Source organism: Zingiber officinale, chromosome 5A (assembly GCF_018446385.1).
Source record: "Zingiber officinale cultivar Zhangliang chromosome 5A, Zo_v1.1, whole genome shotgun sequence".
Taxonomy (NCBI): Eukaryota; Viridiplantae; Streptophyta; class Magnoliopsida; order Zingiberales; family Zingiberaceae; genus Zingiber; species Zingiber officinale.
Genome location: NC_055994.1, coordinates 12,035,187 through 12,056,517, shown reverse-complemented (window position 1 = coordinate 12,056,517; position 21,331 = coordinate 12,035,187).

Below are 21,331 nucleotides of genomic sequence, written 5' to 3'. Positions count from 1 at the left end.
CAAGACTTTCCGCATAGGGTTACCACCCCCTATGACCTAGGGTTACCACCCCTTAGGGGTTTCCACCTGCCTAACCGCAGCTAAGACTTTTGCCTAAGTACACTTAGGACTTTTCTGCAAACTTGTTCAACATATTAGAAACCAAAACACCTTAACTTTGAACCCTTTGACATAATCAAAACATAGGTTCGATCGTCGGATGCTTCCCGCACCAACAATCTCCCCCTTTTTGATTATGACAATACGGTTCAAAGTTAAGTAAAAAGTATGACAGTAAGTACAGAAACTTAAACATGAGCATAAATAAAAAACTTTATGCTTCCCCCATGATTATGTTTAAGTTTACTCTTTACTTAACTTTTCTCTCTCCCCCTTTGACATAAATTAAAAAGAAAACTAGGAAAAGAGAAAAACAAATATTCGATTTTAAACTCGCCCTAAAGGGTAGCACATATTTTTTGAAAAGAAATCAACTTAGCTATACTTTTAGCTTTTAAAATGATTGTGTTGAAAAAGCACTTTGCCAGATAGCTAAGTTTAGAACATAATTTTAGTTTAAAGAAAACTTGATTAAGCTTGAGAAATACTTCACTTAAGGATAGATAACATAGCCAAAATAAAAAGTATTTTAACTTAATTTTTCAAAGAAAACTTAGTCAAATTTGAAGTAGTTTTGAAGAAGACTTAGTTAAAGTTGTTCGAAAGATACTTAATTAAATTTGAAAAGCTTTCGAAAAAATATTTAGTTAACTTTTAAAAAACTTCTTGAAAGAAATATTTAGTTAACTTTTAAAATTAGAAAACAATTTTAATAAGGATTTTTTTTAAATACTTAGTTAAATTCTTGGTTTGAAAAGTAGGGAGTTTGATAGGGGATAATAAAAAAATATAGTCAAATTAGAGTTAGTTTTGAAAGACCATTTAATACTGAGTTTGTTGGGTTTTTCGGGCCGCGAAAATCGCTTTTCGCGTCGCGGAAACCCCGAATCACCCAAAGCCGTAGATCCGTGCAAGGAAAACCGAACGAAATACAAATACGAGTTTCAAAATCTTTAGATCTACACCTAGATCTATGTGTTGAGAACTTTACCCTTGTTGCGTGCCCTTTCGCGTTCCCGCTCTTCCAAGGAGTTGCCGGATCTCAAGACCGTCAAGCGCCGGTCCTCTAGAAGTATCCACACGGACACGTAGGTGGAGAAACCTCACACAAAAGGTGTGCTAGCACCTTGGTGAGATTCGACCAAGCAAAGAGGAGAGGGAGAGCTTGAGGAAGAAGAAAGGAGTAAATGAGGAGTTGAATCAAAAATTCATTTCCTTTCCCTCACTAAAGTGGCCGGCCACATTTGGTTGTGTAACCCCCATTTCCACTTAATTACAATTAAGTGGAGGCCATTAAGAGGTGTCTTGTAACTCCCATGAGGTGGCACACCATGAAGATGTGGACCATTACCATTGGTCCACCTCTTGCCACCTCACTAATGATGTGGCAAATGAGTAACCTACACTCATTTAATGTGGCCGGCCATATTAAATGCAATGGAGGCTTGTAACCTCCATGAGGTGGCAAAACAAGATGATGTGGAACAACACTATTGGTCCACATCTTGCCACCTCACTCATGATGTGGCAAAGAGTCAAGTCAAACTTGACTCTTCCTCTTCCTCTTCCTCTCTAGTCAAGTCAAACTTGACTCAATCTCTCTCATGGTTGATCTAATCTAACCATTTGATTCAAGCCAACTTAATATAATGAATCTAATTCATTAAATTAAATTGATCTAATGAGTCATAATCTAAATTAGACTCATTAAATACATGAATCAACTTGAGTCCAACTCAATTAGCCCAATTTGGATTACTCTTAATCCAATTTGATTCATCAAATGAATCTAATCCTCTTGGTTCATCATATGAACCAAATCTCCATCTAAATGTCCTAATTGTGTGACCCTATAGGTTCTTGTAACGTTGGCAATGCCCTAAACCCATTTAGGAGTATAAGTAATGAGCGGTATCTAGCAACACATCATTACTACCCAAGTTACAAGAAATGTCGAGATCCAACATCACCTTATGACTACTAATTGTGACTCCTCACAATATGTGACATTGTCCTTCTATCTAGACATCTAGATTGATCAATGTGAGGCATAGACCGTGTCATCCTCTAATCAATCTAAATCTTGAACTCCAAGTAGACTCACTCGATCAAATGAGCTCAACATCTAATGTTGACTCATTTGGGCATGGCCATGCACTTCGTGGTCTAACTCTATCAAGAATATTGATGTCGCTCCCGTCATATGGGAGGGGTAGATCTCATCTACATCACTCACATCCCTCTGCATAATTTGTAATCGCCTTTATAGTCCACCCTGTTACGGGTGACGTTTGACGAAACCAAAGTACATAACTCCTTATGTAGGGATCCATGGTGACTTCAGGTCAAAGGACTAATAGTCATACTAATAGTCACATGAGAAAGTATATGACACTCATATAACGATCCATGATACTTTCTCATGGCGGGTCATTCAGTATACATTCTCTAATGCATACCCATGTGTCAGCTTGATATCTCTATATCCATGACTTGTGAGATCAAGTCATCGAGTTGACCTACATGCTAGCCTTATTGTATTAACATTGTCCCTGAATGTTAATACTCAACTAGGAATGATTTAGAGTAATATTCCCTATATCATCTCACTATCGATTCAATCAATCGATTGATATAGGTAAGAACCTTCTACTCAAGGACGTTACTATACTTATTTTATCTGGCACTAATACAAATAAGCATAATAACCAAAAAACCAAATGCCTTAATATATATATACAAGAATATGATATACATGAGTCCATATAATCATCAAATGATTGGCTCTAGGGCTCTAACTAACAATCTCCTACTAGCACTAGTGCCAATCAGTATAGGCTCTAAGGCCAATGACCTAGTGTGACCATCATGCTTTCTCTGTGCCAAAGCCTTGGTCAAGGGATCTACGATGTTAACCTCTGTAGGTACTCTGCAAATCTCCACATCTCCTCTATCGATAATCTCTCGAATGAGATGGAAACGTTGTAGAACTGTTGTGAACTCTGCCAGCTCATAGCACTACCATTCAAGCAAAACACGAACCTCGACTGTGATCTTTAATTATCCTGATCGGTCTGGAAGCTGGCATCACTGTAACCCTTTACAGTTAGCTCATCATTGCCTCCATATATCAAGAAATATTCTTTAGTCCTTCTTAAGTACTTAAGAATATTCTTGACCGCTATCCAGTGACTTTCACCTGGATCTGACTGGTATCTGCTCGTCATGCTCAAAAGCATACGAGACATCAGGTCGAGTACATAGCATGGCGTACATGATAGACCCTATGGCTGAGGCATAAGGGGTCTGATCCATGCGGTCTCTCTCCTCTCTAGAAGAGGGACCTTGAGTCTTCGAAAGACTCACGCCATGTGACATCGGCAAAAATCCCTTCTTGAAGTTCTGCATGGCAAACCGAAGGAGTACCTTGTCAATATATGTACTCTGACTTAGGCCAAGCAATCTCTTAGATCTATCTCTATAGATCTGTATCCCTAGTATGCGGGATGCCTCATCTAAGTCCTTCATTGAGAAGCAACTCCCTAGCCAAGTCTTGACAGACTGAAGCAAAGGGATGTCCTTCCCAATGAGTAGTATGTCATCCACATAAAATATGAGGAAGACAACTGTGTTCTCTACAACCTTCTTGTAGACACAAGGCTCATCTTCATTCTTGATGAATCCAAACTGTTTGATTGCATCATAGAATCGAAGATTCCAGCTCCGGGATGCTTGCTTTAGTCCATATATGGACCTATGCAGCTTGCATACTCTACTAGTATGCTGTGGATCTACAAAACCCTCAGGTTGTGTCATGTACACATCCTCGAGTAGGTTTCCATTCAGAAACACGGTTTTGACATCCATCTGCCATATCTCATAGTCATGGTAGGCTACAATAGCAAGCATAATCCGAATGGACTTAAACATCGCTACTGGAGAAAATGTTTCATCATAGTCAATACCATGAATATGCTTGAAACCTTTAGCTACCAAGTGACCCTTATAAATAAGTCCATCCATGTCAGTCTTTCTCTTAAAGACCCACTTACACCCAATGAGTTTTACCCCTTCAGGTGGATCAACTAAAGTCCATACTTGGTTGGTGTACATGGATTCCATTTCGGATCTCATGGCTTCTAGCCATTTCTCGGAGTCTGGTCTCATCACAGCTTCTTGATAGGTGGTAGGCTTATCCTCTATGAGCACAATGTCATCATGGTCAGACAAGAGAAATGAGTATCTCTCAGGCTGACGACGTACCCTATCAGATCTGCGAAGAGGTATATCTACTTGAACTGGTTGTTGTTCCTCAACTCCTTGTGGAACAACATCATCCATAACACTTTGTGGTTCCAGTTCAACTTCCATCGAGGCTTCAGTGCTATTGTTTGCATCTTGAACTTCTTCAAGATCGAACGCACTCCCACTAGTCTTTCTAGAAACAAAGTCCCTTTCTAGAAAGACCCCAGTCTTTGCCACAACTACCTTGTGCTGACTGGGAATGTAGAAGTAATATCCCTTAGTTTCCTTGGGATATCCGATGAAATAGCACTTGTCGAATTTGGGTCCTAATTTGTCTGAGACTTGACATCGAACGTAAGCCTCACAACCCCAAATCCTCATGAAAGACACCTGGGCATCTCTCCCAGTCCATATCCTATATGATGTCTTTATCACGGCCTTGGATGGAACTCGGTTGAGTATAAAAGCTGCCGTGTCTAGAGCATAGCCCCAAAGATATGTCGGAAGATCTGAGTGACTCATCATAGATCGTACTATATCTAATAGGGTATGATTCCTCCTTTAGGATACACCATTCCACTGTGGTGTTCCAGGAGGAGTGAGTTGGGATAGAATCCCACACTCAGCTAAATAGTCACGAAACTTATGGCTTAAGTATTCACCACCTCGATCTGATCGAAGTATTTTAATACTCTTGCCAAGCTGGTTCTGTACTTCATTATTGAATTCTTTGAACTTTTCAAAGGATTCGGACTTATGTGTCATCAAGTACACATAACCATATCTACCAAGTCATCAGTAAATGTGATGAAGTATCTATAACCGCCTAGTAGCGACATTGAAAGGGCCACATACATCACTATGTATGAGTCCTAACAAATCGATCGCTCTCGCTTTGCCCACTAAAGGGAGTCTTGGTCATCTTGCCTCGTAGGCATGACTCGCATATCTCATATGATTCAAAATCAAATGAGTCCAAGAAACCATCCTCATGGGGATAAGCGCTTGTCATTTATATGACCTAAGCGACAGTGCCAGAGATAGGTGTGGTTCATATCGTTCGATTTGAACCTCTTGGTACTAACGTTATAGATAGAGCTCTCAAGGTCTAGAATATAGAGTCCGTTCATCAGAGGTGCACTACAATAGAACATATCGTTTAAATAGACAGAACAACATTTGTTCTTTATTATAAACGAGAATCCTTTCTTGTCCAAACAAGAAACTGATATAATGTTCTTAGTCAATGCAGGCACATAACAACAATCGTCTAACTCTAGTATAAGCCCAGAGGGCAGAGATAGAAAATAAGTCCCTACAACAACAGCAGCAACCCGTGCTCCATTACCTACTCGTAGGTCTATCTCGCCCTTTGTCAATACTCTGCTATTTCTCAGTGCTTGTACATTAGTACAAATGTGCGAAGCACATCTGATATCTAATACCCAAGACGAAGAAATATAGAGGTTGACTTCTATAACATTTATACTTGAAGTAGAAATCTTATTTCTCTTCTTGTTAAGATCTTCCAGGTATTCTTTGGAGTTCCTCTTCTAGTGCCTTGCTTGTCCTTGATATAGGTGACAAAGATGCTCAACCATATTGTAAGCGCCCATCAACTCATGTTGCTTCTGAAGCTCAGAGTTCATGGTCGCGAGCATAAGACAGGACACATCTAATGCGTCATCTTGATGCTTCTTGTAAGCATCTCGTTGCTTGTGTGGCGAGCGGCAGGAGGAGCCTCGGAATGGGCTGCTCGAGACGTACAATTCGTTCCCGAGTGAGAACTATTTTCAGGTTCCTGTACCGGTCCATTTGCTCAGTTGAGCTTGTCCTTCTTAAGGACGGAACGAGGAGAAAGAGTTCATATTCGACGTCATGGTTATCTACAATGAAAATTTGTAGAAATAAATATCATATTCTTTTAAAATCATTTAATTAGGCCTTTAATTAAATGATGCTCCCACTGAATTCTATAATTCTTGTGGGACAAGATCCACATCATACTAACCCTTGAGTTAGCTTTGGCTAATACGCCCAAGGCTTAGTATGATCGGTAGGTAACGATTACCAATTACATCTCTATACAACTCTTGTTTATAAAATCAATATCCGCATTTATATTAAAACTCGAGTTAGCTTTGGCTAATACGCCCGAGAGTTAATATAGATGTGATTTTGACCTATCTTTTCCAACCGTTGGAAGAATGCCTATAGTTGACTCGATCCAACCGAGTAACTAGGAATACTCAATCTAATTGAGTTTGTATTCACCCATGCATTGATAGGCAGGACCAAGATTGTCCCTCCGTACCCTACCAAGATAATATGTATTGCTCTGCTTTGGCAGATTCAACAATACATGTGATCGAGGTAGTGATAGGTATCATGGCATGGTTAGGCATTAGAGTTGAGTCGATTGAGATCTAATCTAATCGAAAAGGATGCATCTTGTGCACGACTTAGATCTAATCTAATCGCAAGGGTGCATCATGTGCACGACTTAGATCTAATCTAATCGTAAGGCACTAATTAATTAACTACTTATTAAATATGCATCACATACACAAGCAATTAATTAATCTATTTGTGATTTAGTCATGGCCCTACTACGATCTTCTCAAGCCAATGAGAAGATCGATTGGTCAACCTAGGGTCAACAACTTCTCCAAGCTCCTCCCTTTGACCACCTTGTGTTGCTCATGCCCGCCTCGGAACTCCGTCTCGTGTGGACCCTCCACCGCTCCAATTTGTACATTACAATTTGAAACTCGAGTTACATTCGAGTCTAAATCTAATTTACAACAAGAATATAAGAGAAGGCACGACGCGCAGGTCGCGAATATAATACAACACTCGCAAACACATAACAGCACGCAGGCCGTATTATGAATTACAACACAATCCAATCACATTGGGTTTTTGGGACATGACTATCACAAAATTAATATATAATTCAAAATTATATATTTTCATAATTTTTCTGTAATTTTAAAATTAATTTTTACAATTTTTACGAGTAAAATTTCCCGGCGGACCCGTTTAGCGGTTTCGGGCTCAATCGCGGAACGGATCCCCTTGCGGGGCCAGGGGCAGCGCCCCTACCCGCGATCTAACCATCGCGAGGGTTCCTTTGCGATCCAACAGCGCCTAAACCCGCTGTCCCAAAACGATTTGGGCTGAGACATTGCCATTTCGGAAAAATCTTCCCGGCGGGTTCGTTTTTAGTGATTTCGGGTGCAATCGCGGAGCAAATCCCCTTGCGGTGTTAGGGGCAGTACCCCTACCCGTGATCTAACCATCGCGAGTTGCTCCTAAGGGATCTAATGGCACCCAAGCCCGCTGTCCCAAAAAATTTTGGGGTGAAACGAAGCCGTTTTGGAAAAATCTTTCCGGTAGCCGAAGCCTACAAGCGACTAAACACTTGTGCTTCGATTACTCGAGAAAAATACTCATAAAAACCCAAAAATCATAATTTTACAGAAAATTACAGAAACTTTAGTTTTCATAAAACCAAAAAACAAACTCGTACTCGCCTTGCACGTGGCTCTGATACCACTGTTGGGTTTTTCGAGCCGCGAAAACCGCTTTTCGCGTCGCGGAAACCCCGAATCACCCAAAGCCGTAGATCCGTGCAAGGAAAAACTGAACGAAATACAAATACGAGTTTCAAAATCTTTAGATCTACTCCTAGATCTATGTGTTGAGAACTTTACCCTTGTTGCGTGCCTTTTCGCGTTCCCGCTCTTCCAAGGAGTTGTCGGATCTTAAGACCGTCAAGCGCCGGTCCTCTAGAAGTATCCACACGGACACGTAGGTGGAGAAACCTCATACAAAAGGTGTGCTAGCACCTTGGTGAGATTCGGCCAAGCAAAGAGGAGAGGGAGAGGGAGAGCTTGAGAGCTTGAGGAAGAAGAAAGGAGTAAATGAGGAGTTGAATCAAAAATTCATTTCCTTTCCCTCACTAAAGTGGCCGGCCACATTTGGTTGTGTAACCCCCATTTCCACTTAATTACAATTAAGTGGAGGCCATTAAGAGGTGTCTTGTAACTCCCATGAGGTGGCACACCATGAAGATGTGGACCATTACCATTGGTCCACCTCTTGCCACCTCACTAATGATGTGGCAAATGAGTAACCTACACTCATTTAATGTGGCCGGCCATATTAAATGCAATGGAGGCTTGTAACCTCCATGAGGTGGCAAAACAAGATGATGTGGAACAACACTATTGGTCCACATCTTGCCACCTCACTCATGATGTGGCAAAGAGTCAAGTCAAACTTGACTCTTCCTCTTCCTCTTCCTCTCTAGTCAAGTCAAACTTGACTCAATCTCTCTCATGGTTGATCTAATCTAACCATTTGATTCAAGCCAACTTAATATAATGAATCTAATTCATTAAATTAAATTGATCTAATGAGTCATAATCTAAATTAGACTCATTAAATACATGAATCAACTTGAGTCCAACTCAATTAGCCCAATTTGGATTACTCTTAATCCAATTTGATTCATCAAATGAATCTAATCCTCTTGGTTCATCATATGAACCAAATCTCCATCTAAATGTCCTAAGTGTGTGACCCTATAGGTTCTTGTAACGTTGGCAATGCCCTAAACCCATTTAGGAGTATAAGTAATGAGCGGTATCTAGCAACACATCATTACTACCCAAGTTACAAGAAATGTCGAGATCCAACATCACCTTATGACTACTAATTGTGACTCCTCACAATATGTGACATTGTCCTTCTATCTAGACATCTAGATTGATCAATGTGAGGCATAGACCGTGTCATCCTCTAATCAATCTAAATCTTGAACTCCAAGTAGACTCACTCGATCAAATGAGCTCAACATCTAATGTTGACTCATTTGGGCATGGCCATGCACTTCGTGGTCTAACTCTATCAAGAATATTGATGTCGCTCCCGTCATATGGGAGGGATAGATCCCATCTACATCACTCACATCCCTCTGCATAATTTGTTACATACCCAGTAATCGCCTTTATAGTCCACCCTGTTACGGGTGACGTTTGACGAAACCAAAGTACATAACTCCTTATGTAGGGATCCATGGTGACTTTAGGTCAAAGGACTAATAGTCATACTAATAGCCACATGAGAAAGTATATGACACTCATATAACGATCCATGATATTTTCTCATGGCGGGTCATTCAGTATACATTCTCTAATGCATACCCATGTGTCAGCTTGATATCTCTATATCCATGACTTGTGAGATCAAGTCATCGAGCTGACCTACATGCTAGTCTTATTGTATTAATATTGTCCCTGAATGTTAATACTCGACTAGGAATGATTTAGAGTAGTGTTCCCTATATCATCTCACTATTGATTCAACCAATCGATTGATATAGGTAAGAACCTTCTACTCAAGGACGTTACTATACTTATTTTATCTGGCACTAATACAAATAAGCATAATAACCAAAAAACCAAATGCCTTAATATATATATACAAGAATATGATATACATGAGTCCATATAATTATCAAATGATTGGCTCTAGGGCTATAACTAACAGAGTTAAATTTGAAAAAATTTTCGAAAGATATTTAATTAAATTCGAAAAGCTTTTCAAAAGTTACTTGATAATTAGCTTGACTCCGCTCACTCCCCCTTAATTAATGCAAACATGAATCCCTAGGGTCCTAGAGTCCAAGCATGTATAAAATATAATAGGTCTTTTATATTTTGCCTAATTTTTCATCTCACCCATTCTAGGTTTTCAGGCATGTTTAGCTTATTTGTGAGTGTGAGATAAAGTTAACTTTGTCAATAAAACTATTGAAAATATAAGTTTGAATTTCAAATGAGTAAATATTAAACTTTTGAGAATATATTAAAAATTAACTGGAGTTAAATTATGTAATCATAATTTGAAATATATTTTAAACCCCTATAAACTGATTGAAATTAATTGAATAATATTTTGAAATTAAATAACCATTTTAAGTAATTTTGAAATTAATTTTTCAAAGGTTTTGAAATTAAATTGTTTTCAAATAAATTTTTCAACGAATTTGGAATTTTTAAAAGATTTTTAAAATGATTTTTCAAAGATTTTTCAAATAATTTTGAATTTAAGTTTTAAAATATTTTTAAAATGATTTTTTAAAAAGATTTTTCAATTAATTTTGAAATTTAGTTTTAAAAGATTTTTAAAATGTTTTCTTAAAAGATTTTTCAAATAATATTGAAATTAAGTTTTAAAATATTTTTAAAATGTTTTTTAAAAGATTTTTAAAATTTTTTTTAAAAGATTTTTAAAATGTTTTTTAAAAGATTTTTCAAATAATTTTGAATTTAAGTTTTAAAAGATTTTTAAAATGTTTTTTAAAAGATTTTTCAAATAATTTTGAAATTAAGTTTTAAAAGATTTTTGAAATGTTTTTTTAAAAGATTTTTCAAATAATTTTGAAAATAAGTTTTAAAATATTTTTAAAATGTTTTTTAAAAGATTTTTCAAATAATTTTGATTTTAAGTTTTAAAAGATTTTTAAAATGTTTTTTAAAAGATTTTTCAAATAATTTTGAATTTAAGTTTTAAAAGATTTTTCAAATAATTTTGAAATTAAGTTTTAAAAGATTTTAAAATGTTTTTTTAAAGATTTTTCAAATAATTTTGAAATTAAATTTTAATAGATTTTTAAAATGTTTTTAAAATATTTTTCAAATAATTTTGAAATTAAGTTTTCAATGATTTTTAAAATATTTTTTTAAAAGATTTTTCAAATAATTTTGAAATAATTTTTCAAATAATTTTTAAATAATTTTTCAAATAATTTTTAAAGAATTTTCAAAATCATTTTTAAAATAAATGTTGATTGGGTTTAGTTGATTTTAATTAAATTTGCTTTAATTTTGAACAATTTGAGCTTATTTGAACCTAGATCCATCTCACCCGATTCTAAATTATCAATCAGGTAATCTTAAATAATTTTGTGAGATGGTTATCTTTTTATTTCTAAGGATTAATTTACATTTGAGTTAAACTTAGGTTTTCCAGTTAGTCAATTAAATATGTCTTTCCATGATTGATTCCCAGGTCAGGGCGAGGCTCTAGGCCTTCTTGGGTATGAGATCATCCACCCCTTCCTAGACAGAATCGCTCAAAGAAATATATATTTAATTTTCTTTTTGAAACTCCTAGATTTAACTAACAAGTGTAAATTACGCCTAGATCCTTAAGCTATCATAGTCTAAGCATGTATATTGTAAGGAAAATAAATAAACAAGCATCAATCAGTTCTATCTATTGGTAAAGATGGTCTTTCGATTGGCTCCCTTGGATTATAGCCTCGATATGGTCTATCAAGGTAATGTATCTGATCCTTGGGGACCCAATATTGTCCAAGTCTAACTTGATTAACCAAGTTTGACTTGGGGACCCATGCTTGAATTATGTTTCTATTATTTCTATTTACTAACGACAGATATGATTTATACTTTGTTTTGGTCTTAAATCCAAGTCTGGATTTGTTGTACATGGCTTACTGTTTTCCAAGAATCAGATCCAGATTCTTGGAACCCAAGGTGAACCGTTCCAACGTGTCCTTGAGTTCTTTAATTTGAGTTTTCAAATTGGAATTTTCTTCCTCAAGTTGTTGGACTTGAGTTGAACTTTCAATTTGAACTGGCTCAATTAAAGAACTTGAGTCAGTCGCTTCCTTAAGGGCTATTACCTCCTTTTGGAGCGACTTGACCCGGATATTGGACTTAGCCAATTTCTTTAGCAAGTAAGGTACTAGGTTTTGTAAATTTTCTAGATTATCTATATTAATACCAGAAATTACAGAGCTTACAGTGGGTTTTGGTCCTTCGGAAACGGATGCGGATCCGTGGCTTCACTCGGACTCGGTGTCTGACTCACTCTCTATCTCGGATTCGGACTCGGTCTCGGTTTCGACAATATTTGCTTGTATCGGTAGAGCTAGGAAGCTTGTTTGTTCAAGCTCTTCATCGGAATCTTCGGAGGAGGACTCATCCCACGTCGCCTGCAATGCCTTCTTCTTTCTAGCTTCCTTAGTCTTGATTGTACCTGCAACTAACACAACACCTTCCTCGGCCAGAGTAGTATTAGCCTGTTCAAATGATTTATCTATTAAATTGTGCTTACTTACTTTCGCATTGGAGTTATCTTCATGTAGCTCAATCAATTTTTGCCACAACTCTTTTGCACTTGTGAAGGGGCGGATCCGGTTCAGTTCTTCATTGGTTAGGCCGCATTGTAGCATGCAGGTTGCTTTGGCATCGACTTCAATTTTTTTCATTGTGCTAGAATCCCAATTGATGCATAGATAAGTTTTCCGGTGCCGTCACGTGGAAGCTCGAGTCTGGTCTGGATAATCATCCACATCTCGACTTGCATCTTGAGGTGGTATTCCATCCGGTTCTTCCAATATCCAAAGTCCTCGCCAGAAAAGAGTGGCGGACGGACGATGCAAAATCCTTCTTGGAATGCCATTTAAGATCTAGCACACAAATAAACAAAAAAAACTTGTCCCAATTCAGAGCAACCCCGCTCTGATACCAATTGTTGGATCGAGACGCGCTAGAGGGGGGGGTGAATAGCGCTTGTGGCTATTTCGTTCGATTCGTAAAACTCGAGAAATAAACGCAGCGGAAATAGAAACAATTGCACAGAGGAACACAAGTATTTACTTGGTTTGGAGCCTGTGGCGACTCCTACTCCAAGGCCCACGTTCATTGAACGTTTACTTTGGGCAACACTTATATTTCGTTAAATTATTACAAGTTGAGTACAATTGAAAGCTGTAATAAAAGTTATACCGACAACAAAAGGCTAAATCTGAAGCTCCGAGTTGTCGGGATGTTGCTACAGCACTTCTGGAATGTTTCTTGAGCAGCACGTTGAAGAAGGACAACTTTTTGATTGATTATTTAAGCTGTTGCTCGAAGACCCCTTTTATACAGTGTTGGAGGCGCCTCCAAGCCTGTCTGAGGCGGCTCCAGGTCACCAAGTTGCATGCGTGGATAAGCTCTGATCTGGTCGCGCCTTATCCCATTGAAGGCGCCTCCAAGCTGCTCCAAGGCACCTCCAACGCCTAGTCCAAGGCGCCTTCAGCTTGCTCTGAGGCGCCTCCAGCTCCTCTGGACAACTGGCTTCAGCTTGCTCCCGAGGTGCCTCCAAGCCCCATGGAGGCGCCTCAGACACTAGAGGCGCCTCGGACACTGTTCATCCGAGGTCAAGTGTGCTTCTTTGTTCCTGAAAAATGTGTTAGTCCCAAACACAAAACCCTGCAAAACAAAGTTAGCACAGATATATTATAAGCGATATGATCGACAGTCATCGGACTGTCCGGGTCTGACTTCGGATTTCCAACCGAAAATCCTAGGTCGACCCGACGCCTATTGTTCCCTCTACGGGGAACGCGTCCTCACCTACTCCACTCAGGATATTTACCTGTTGCCAGTGCGATCCTCCAGATCGACTGGACTTTTGCTCAGCGTTCGAAGCTTCCGGACTTTCTGCTGGACTTCCGCTTCCCGGCTGGTCCAGTCTTCCACCTGGTTCGCGACACCAGGACTTTCCACCTAGGGTTACCCCCCTAGGACTTTTGCCTGAAGCTCTCGACCCGTCAAGACTTTCTGCATAGGGTTACCACCTCCTATGACGTAGGGTTACCACCCCCTAGAGGTTTCCACCTGCCTAACCGCAGCTAGGACTTTTGTCTAAGTACACTTAGGACTTTTCTGCAAACTTGTTCAACATATTAGAAACCAAAACACCTTAACTTTGAACCCTTTGACATAATCAAAACATAGGTTAGATCGTCGGATGGTTCTCGCACCAACAATATTTTTGTTAATTTTAATTTTAACTCACTATTTTCCTTTTCTAATTTAACTAAATCTTTAGTGAGTACTTTAATAAATTGAAAACACTATTTGGGAGTTAGATTATGTATCTCACTATCTCTATTTTTTATGCTCCCCCTTCATCGCAGCTTTCTTCTTCTGATGATCCTCCCCCTTTATCTATGCTAATCTCCTAGCTGGTTTCTTCGAAAAGATGGTTGGCCATCAGTGCTAATCCTGAGAAGACTTCGACTTCTGATTCAGAGGATGATGATTCATCCCACGCAGCCTTCAGACTCTTGCGTTTAGAGGATGTCGATCTTTCCTTTTCATTGTTCTTTTTCTTCATCTTCGGGCAGTCATCCTTGATATGTCCTTTTTCGTTGCAATTGTAGCAACAGACCGTCCTTTTGTTGTGTTGATGCTTTTTTGACTGCGATCTAAATTTATTAGTTTTAATAAATTTATTTAACTTTATTACCAATAGAGCCGCTTCAGATTCGTTGATTGATGCTTCAGAGTCGGGATTGTCCATCTTGGCTTGTAAGGCAACATTGAGATTTGACTTCACTTGACTTGGCTCTGCAATTCGAGACTCGTGAAGTTCAAATGTAAAAAACAAAATTTCTAAAGTATTTACCTCAAGGTCCTTAGAGATGTAGTATGCATCTACTAAGGACGCCCATTCTGGAGGTCTTGGGAAGACGTTGAGCGCGTACTGGATCGAGTCTCGGTTTGTAACCGATTCTCCGAGGTTATTTAGCTGAGTTATCAACTCTTTGATTCTCGCTTGGAGTTGCGCTACCTTCTCGCCGTTGTTCATCCGGAGATTCATCAACTGAGTCCGGAGGATGTTCCGCCTTGCTAACTTCGCTTCTGAGGTGCTTTCGTGGAGCTCCAGGAATTTTTCCTAGAGGTCTTTGGCAGACTCATAGCTTCTGATGCGACTTACCTCCTAGGGCAGTAGAACGCTGAGTAGGTGGAATTCTGCCTTTCTGTTGGCCACGAAATCGGCTTGTTCCTTCTTCATCCAGTTGTTTTCTTCTTTGTCTTTTGACGTTGTATATCCATATTTCATTATTAAAAGGATTTCAAACTTGGTTTTAAAAAAATATCTCCATTCGTCGTTCCATGTAGCGAAGTCTCCGTCGAATTTGGGGGGTGGGGCGAATATTCGCACCGACCATCGTCTTGATCTTTGTTGCTTCAGAAGGTAGTTAGCCCTTCCGAGGCTATCTTGCTCTGATACCACTTGTTAGCGCAGCAGGGCTGGCAAGAGGGGAGGGATGAATTTCCTACAAATAAAAGATACCCTCCTCAAACTTTTCAACTCAAAAGATACCAACAATAATACTAAGAAAATAAAATAAAGAAAAATAGGAGAGAAGACTCAGCAGTTGACTTGGTTACAATCAAGAAGGTTGTTAATCCAAGGCGGTTGAAAAAGCGCACTAAGAATGTCTCATTCTCTGAAGGCGGAGAAGCCTTTTACACACTTGAAGCTTAGACAATTGCGTAGAAGTTGAATACAGAGTTGATTGAAGAGATGATTCAAGCTTCTGGACCAAGGTTATATTTATAACCTTGGTCGGGGCGCCCCGAAGGGTTCCGGGCACCCTGGGAGGGATAAAATTTTATCCCCTACGCACGGATCGCGGTTTGACCGCGATCTGGATTAAATTCCAGTCCGGGCGCCCGGAAGGGTTCCGGGCGCCCGGAAGGGTTCCGGGCGCCCTGGACGATTTCGGGTGCCCCTTCCGGGTGCCCTGGAAGATTTCGGGCGCTCGGAATGGTTCCGGGCGCCCGGACCCATAAAGTCAACTCTGGTTGACTTTTTCATCCATGACCTCTGCTCCGGTTCAGCTCTTCTCGGTCCGAGTCTTTTTTTCTGGCTCGGCTCGCTTGGGTGATCTCGACCATCTGGAATAGGGCTCATCCGAACCCAACTTTCAGCCTTCTCCTTGAGTAGGCTTACGTCCCGGCTTCTCGTCCCTCGAATGTCGCACACGTTCTTCTCGTCCACCGGTGTACTCTTTCGCAGCTTTTTCATCCTTCGGACGCACCGAGCCCGTCGATTCCCTTCCCGTGCCGTCCTTCTCGCTAGCTGCGTCTTCCGCTCGACTTCCTGCCCTCCTAAGCTCCTGCACACTTTGACACATGGATCAAATAACAAACAGGACCTAACCTAACTTGGTTGATCACATCAAAACAACCCCGGGTTCCAACAATCTCCCCCTTTTTGATATGCATTAACCCAAGTTCAATTTAGGATAAAACAGACAAGTAATAATTTAAAGAAATTATTAAACTAACATTTTAAGCATAAAGATTGCAATAAAAAATTTACAATACTAAGTAAAAAATTTAGATTTTAATTTACTCCCCCCCAAAAAAAACTCTCCCTTAAACTGTACCTATCTCTCCCCTTTTGATCACATAAAAAAAATATAGTAATAATTATCTAGCAAAAAAAAACAATTAAGTAAGACAAAATGTTCTAAGTAAATTTTCTGACTTAGGCCATTTTTGGACAAAATATTTTTGAGAATTTAGAAAAAAAAAAATTTAAGCAAGAAAATTTTCTAATTAAACAAAAAAAATTCTACCTTAGGCATTTAGAGGGAAAACATTTTAAAGCATAATTTACTTTCAATGATATATCAGTAAGTTAATTAAATATTTTCTTTCAATATTTCAGTTTTCAGGTAATGGCGAGGCACTAGACCTTCTTAGTTATTGAAGCAACAACCACTTTCTTAGACAAAGTCTCATAAAGAAATTAATTGTTTAATTTTTCTTGCTGAAAGCGCTAACTTAGAAAAAAAATAATCTAGAAAGGATTTTGGAGTCTAGTATAGGTTCCTTCCTACCGGATTAATAAAAAACTTAGGAGGTACATAACTTTTAGGAACTTTTCTAAATTATCCTTGATGTTTTCTAATATACCAATTCAATTTTCCATAGATCCTAAGTTTTGATTTTGGAAAGTTATTTAAGCATGCATGATCATTTTTTAATTTTTCAATTTCAATTTTTAATTTTTTATTTTCTAATTTTAAATTATCGTACATTTGTAGAGGACATGCTTTTGCTAATTTTAACTTTAACTCACTATTTTCCTTTTCTAATTTAACTAAATCTTTTGTGAGTACTTTAATAAATTGAAAAGACTGCTTGGGAATTAGATTACGTACCTCACTTACCTTTATTTCTGATGCTCCCCCTTCATCGCAGCTTTCTTCTTCTGATGATCCTCCCCCTTTATCTATGCTTATCTCTGAGCTGGTTTCTTCGAAAAGATGGTTGGCCATCAGTGCTAATCCCGAGAAGGCTTCGACTTCTGATTCTAAGGATGATGATTCATCCCATGTAGCCTTCAGACTCTTGCGTTTGGATTAACTTTCTTAACAATAGAGCTGCTTCAGATTCATTGATTAACGCTTCAGAGTCGCGATCATCCATCTCGGCTTGTAGGGCAACATTAAGATTTGACTTCACTTGACTTGGCTCTGCAATTCGAGACTCGTGAAGTTCAAATGTAGAAAACAAATTTTCAAAAGTACTTACCTCAAGATCCTTAGAGATGTAGTATGCATCTACTAAGGACGCCCATTCTGGAGATCTTGGGAAGGCGTTGAGCGCATACCGGATCGAGTCTCGATTTGTTATCGATTCTCCGAGGTTATTTACCTGAGTTATCAGCTCTTTGATTCTCGCTTGGAGTAGTGCTACCTTCTCGCCGTTGTTCATCTGGAGATTCGTTAGCTGAGTCCGGAGGATTTCCGCCTTGCTAACTTCGCTTCTGAGGTGCCTTCATGGAGCTCCAGGAATTTTTCCCAGAGCTCTTTGGCGGACTCATAGCTTCCGATCCGACTTAACTCCTGGGGCGGTAGAACGCTGAGCAGGTGGAATTCTGCATTTCCATTGGCCACGAAATCGGCTTGTTCCTTTTTCATCCAGTTGTATTCTTCTTTTTCTTTTGCCGTTATATATCCATATTTTATTATTAAAAGAATTTCAAATTCAGTTTTGAAGAATACCTCCATTCGTCGTTTCCATGTAGCGAAGTCTCCGTCAAATTTTGGGGGATGAATGTTCGAACCGGCCATCGTCTTGATCTTTGTTGCTTCAGACGGCGGTTAGTCCTTCTGAGGTTGTCTTGCAATGATACCACTTGTTAGTGCAGCAGAGCCGACAATAGGGGAGGGGTGAATTGCCTACAAATAAAAGATACTCTCCTCAAACTTTTCAACTCAAAAGATACCAACAATAATACTAAGAAAATAAAATAAAGAAAAATAGTAGAGAAGACTCAGCAGTTGCCTTAGTTACAACCAAGAAGGTTGTTAATCCAAGGCGGTTGAAAAAGCGCATTAAGAAAGTGTCCTTCTTTGAAGGCGGAGAAGCCTTTTACACACTTGAAGCTCAGATAGTTGCTTAGAAGTTGAATATAGAGTTGATTGAAGAGATGATTCAAGCTTCTGGACGAAGGCTATATTTATAGCCTTGGTCGGAGCGTCCCGAAGGTTTCTGGGAGCCCTGGGGGGATAAAATTTTATCCCCTACGTACGGATCACGGTTTGACCGCGATCTAGATAAAATTCCAGTTCGGGCACCCGGAAGGGTTCCGGGCGCCCCGGACGGTTCTGGGCACCCGGAATGGTTTCGAGCGCCCCGGACGGTTTTGGGCGCCCGGAATTGTTCCGGGCACCCGGACCCATAAAGTCAACTCCAGTTGACTTTTTCGTTCATGACCTCTGCTCCGATTCAACTCTCCTCGATCCGGGTCTTCTGCTCCGGCTCCGTTCGTTTGGGTGATCTCGGCCATCTGGAATAGGGATCACCCGAACCCAACTTCCGACCTTCATCTCGAGTAGGCTTCCATCCTAGCTTCTCATCCCTTGAATGTCGTGCACATTCTTCTCGTCCACCTGTGTACTCTTCCGCAGCTTTTTTGTCCTTCGGACGCACCGAGCCCGTCGTCTCCCTTCCTGTGTCGTCCTTCTCGCTAGCTGCATCTTCCGTTCGACTTCCCGCGCTCCTAAGCTCCTACACACTTAGACATAGGGATCAAATAACAAATAGGACCTAACCTAACTTGGTTGATCACATCAAAACAACTCCGGGGGTCCAACAACACCGATAGAGTTCAACTCTGGTCGGGCGGCTCCTTTGCTCTGCCAAGCAACAGACTCAACATCAGGCGAGCATGTAGACAGTGGATTTCCGGCTGGGCAGCCATCCCGCTCGACCCACCAACATATCACGACAGTGGACTTCCGGCCGAGTGGGTATCCCGCTAGACCTGGTAACGGACGACACTTGGAGAACAGACCGAGCGACTATCCCTCTTGGCGCTACAACAAACATCATGTGGACAGCATAATTCTGGCCGAGCGGCCATTCTGCTCAGCCAAGCAATGGACACTGCAAGATATCTTTTGATATGCTTTTGGGAGTTAATGTCGCTGACAGGTGGTATGGTCAGACAAAGGATCGTATGGCGGAAGCTTCCACTGTCACTTCAGAGATATGCTCGTCCTGTTAAGGTATTGTGTCCGAGTCACTTTACTGATAGGTCTTTTCAGGGAAAGCTTTGATATGTGTGACTACCTTGGGAAGCGTGCACGCACGCTACCAGATCTCTATATAAAAAGGGTCCAAGCATCGGCGGAGGTATGCGTTACACACGATATTTACTGTCGTACTACAATTCTTGCTTCTTCTTGCTTCGCCAAAGACTGACTTGAGCGTTGGAGGGTCATCGCCGGGGACCCCTTCCTTGGCTCGGCACTGACGCTGCTTGTGTTGTAGGTCGAAGCGAAGTCCATCGAGGTCAATAGGAGTGCCACATTCCCAGCATCCATCTCGTCGACTTTCGGATAGGATCATATTTGGCGTCGTCTGTGGGAACATCACCTGAATCTGAGACGAGAAGATGGAAGATGCTGGATGACTAACCACCGTGATGCTCACTAAGGAGGAGCGGGAGATGCTCATGCAAGCATGAGCAACGAAAATAATTAAGCAACAACAACAGGTGTTGAGCGATCGGATAGTGCCGCAACCTGCAACATTGGCGGCTGATAGGTGGGCGGGCCAAGAAGATCGTGCGAAGCAACTCTCTGTATGGGGAAAGAACCGAAGGCCGACCGACACACAGGGAGAAGCGTTGCCTGCACCGATCCCCTTCCATTGAGCCTTGTTCCAGACCCCTTTGGAGATAGCCCAAGCGCATCAGGAGAAGGGATCATCTTCAGACGATGCTCCTGTTTGGGATGCACAGAAAGGCAAAGTGCCCTGAAGCGCCATGTCTCCCGAACAGATCAACAAACAATTTTTAGATGAGATCTTACAAGACCCTTTGCCCCGACACTACACCCCATTGGCGATCAGGAGGTATAACGGGTCGACCGGCCCAGATGATCATCTAGATCGATTCGATAATGAGGCCACGCTGCACCAATACACGGACGAAGTGAAGTGCCGTGTCTTCCTCATGACTCTCTTAGTGTCGGCGCAACGCTGGTTTAGAAGACTGTCGAACGGCTCAATACGAAGTTTCAAGGATTTCCAAGTCGCGTTCCAACATCTCTTTGCCAGCAGCCGACACTATTAGAAGACAAGCGTCAACCTCTTTGCCCTAAAGCAAGGGCCTAAGGAATCGCTCCAAGCGTACATTCAGCTCTTCAATCAAGTGGATATGGGGATCCCCTTGGTCTCGTCCGAGACCATGATGAATGCCTTCACCCAGGGGGATCATCAAGGGAGATTTTTTCGATCACTCATCAGGAAGCCGCCCAGAGACTTTGACCACATGCTTAAGAAGGAGAACGAGTATATCAATGTGGAAGAAGCACAGGTGATATTAGAAAGGAGGCGCCAACTGAGCATTCGACGACCGAGCGCTGACCGACAAGCAGCCATCAACCACCTAAAGGGCCGAGGGCTGAAGGAGTGCGGCTGCACCAGGAGACCAGGGCACATGTCATGCAGCATGTGGCGTTCGGTCGGCCTAAGGAATCGAAAGGCAAGGTATAGACACCTATGTTTTGCTCATTCCACTAGTCAGCGATGCACAACATGCGGGACTGCCGAGGACTTACACCAATCGTCAGCCGACCGACCCCAAG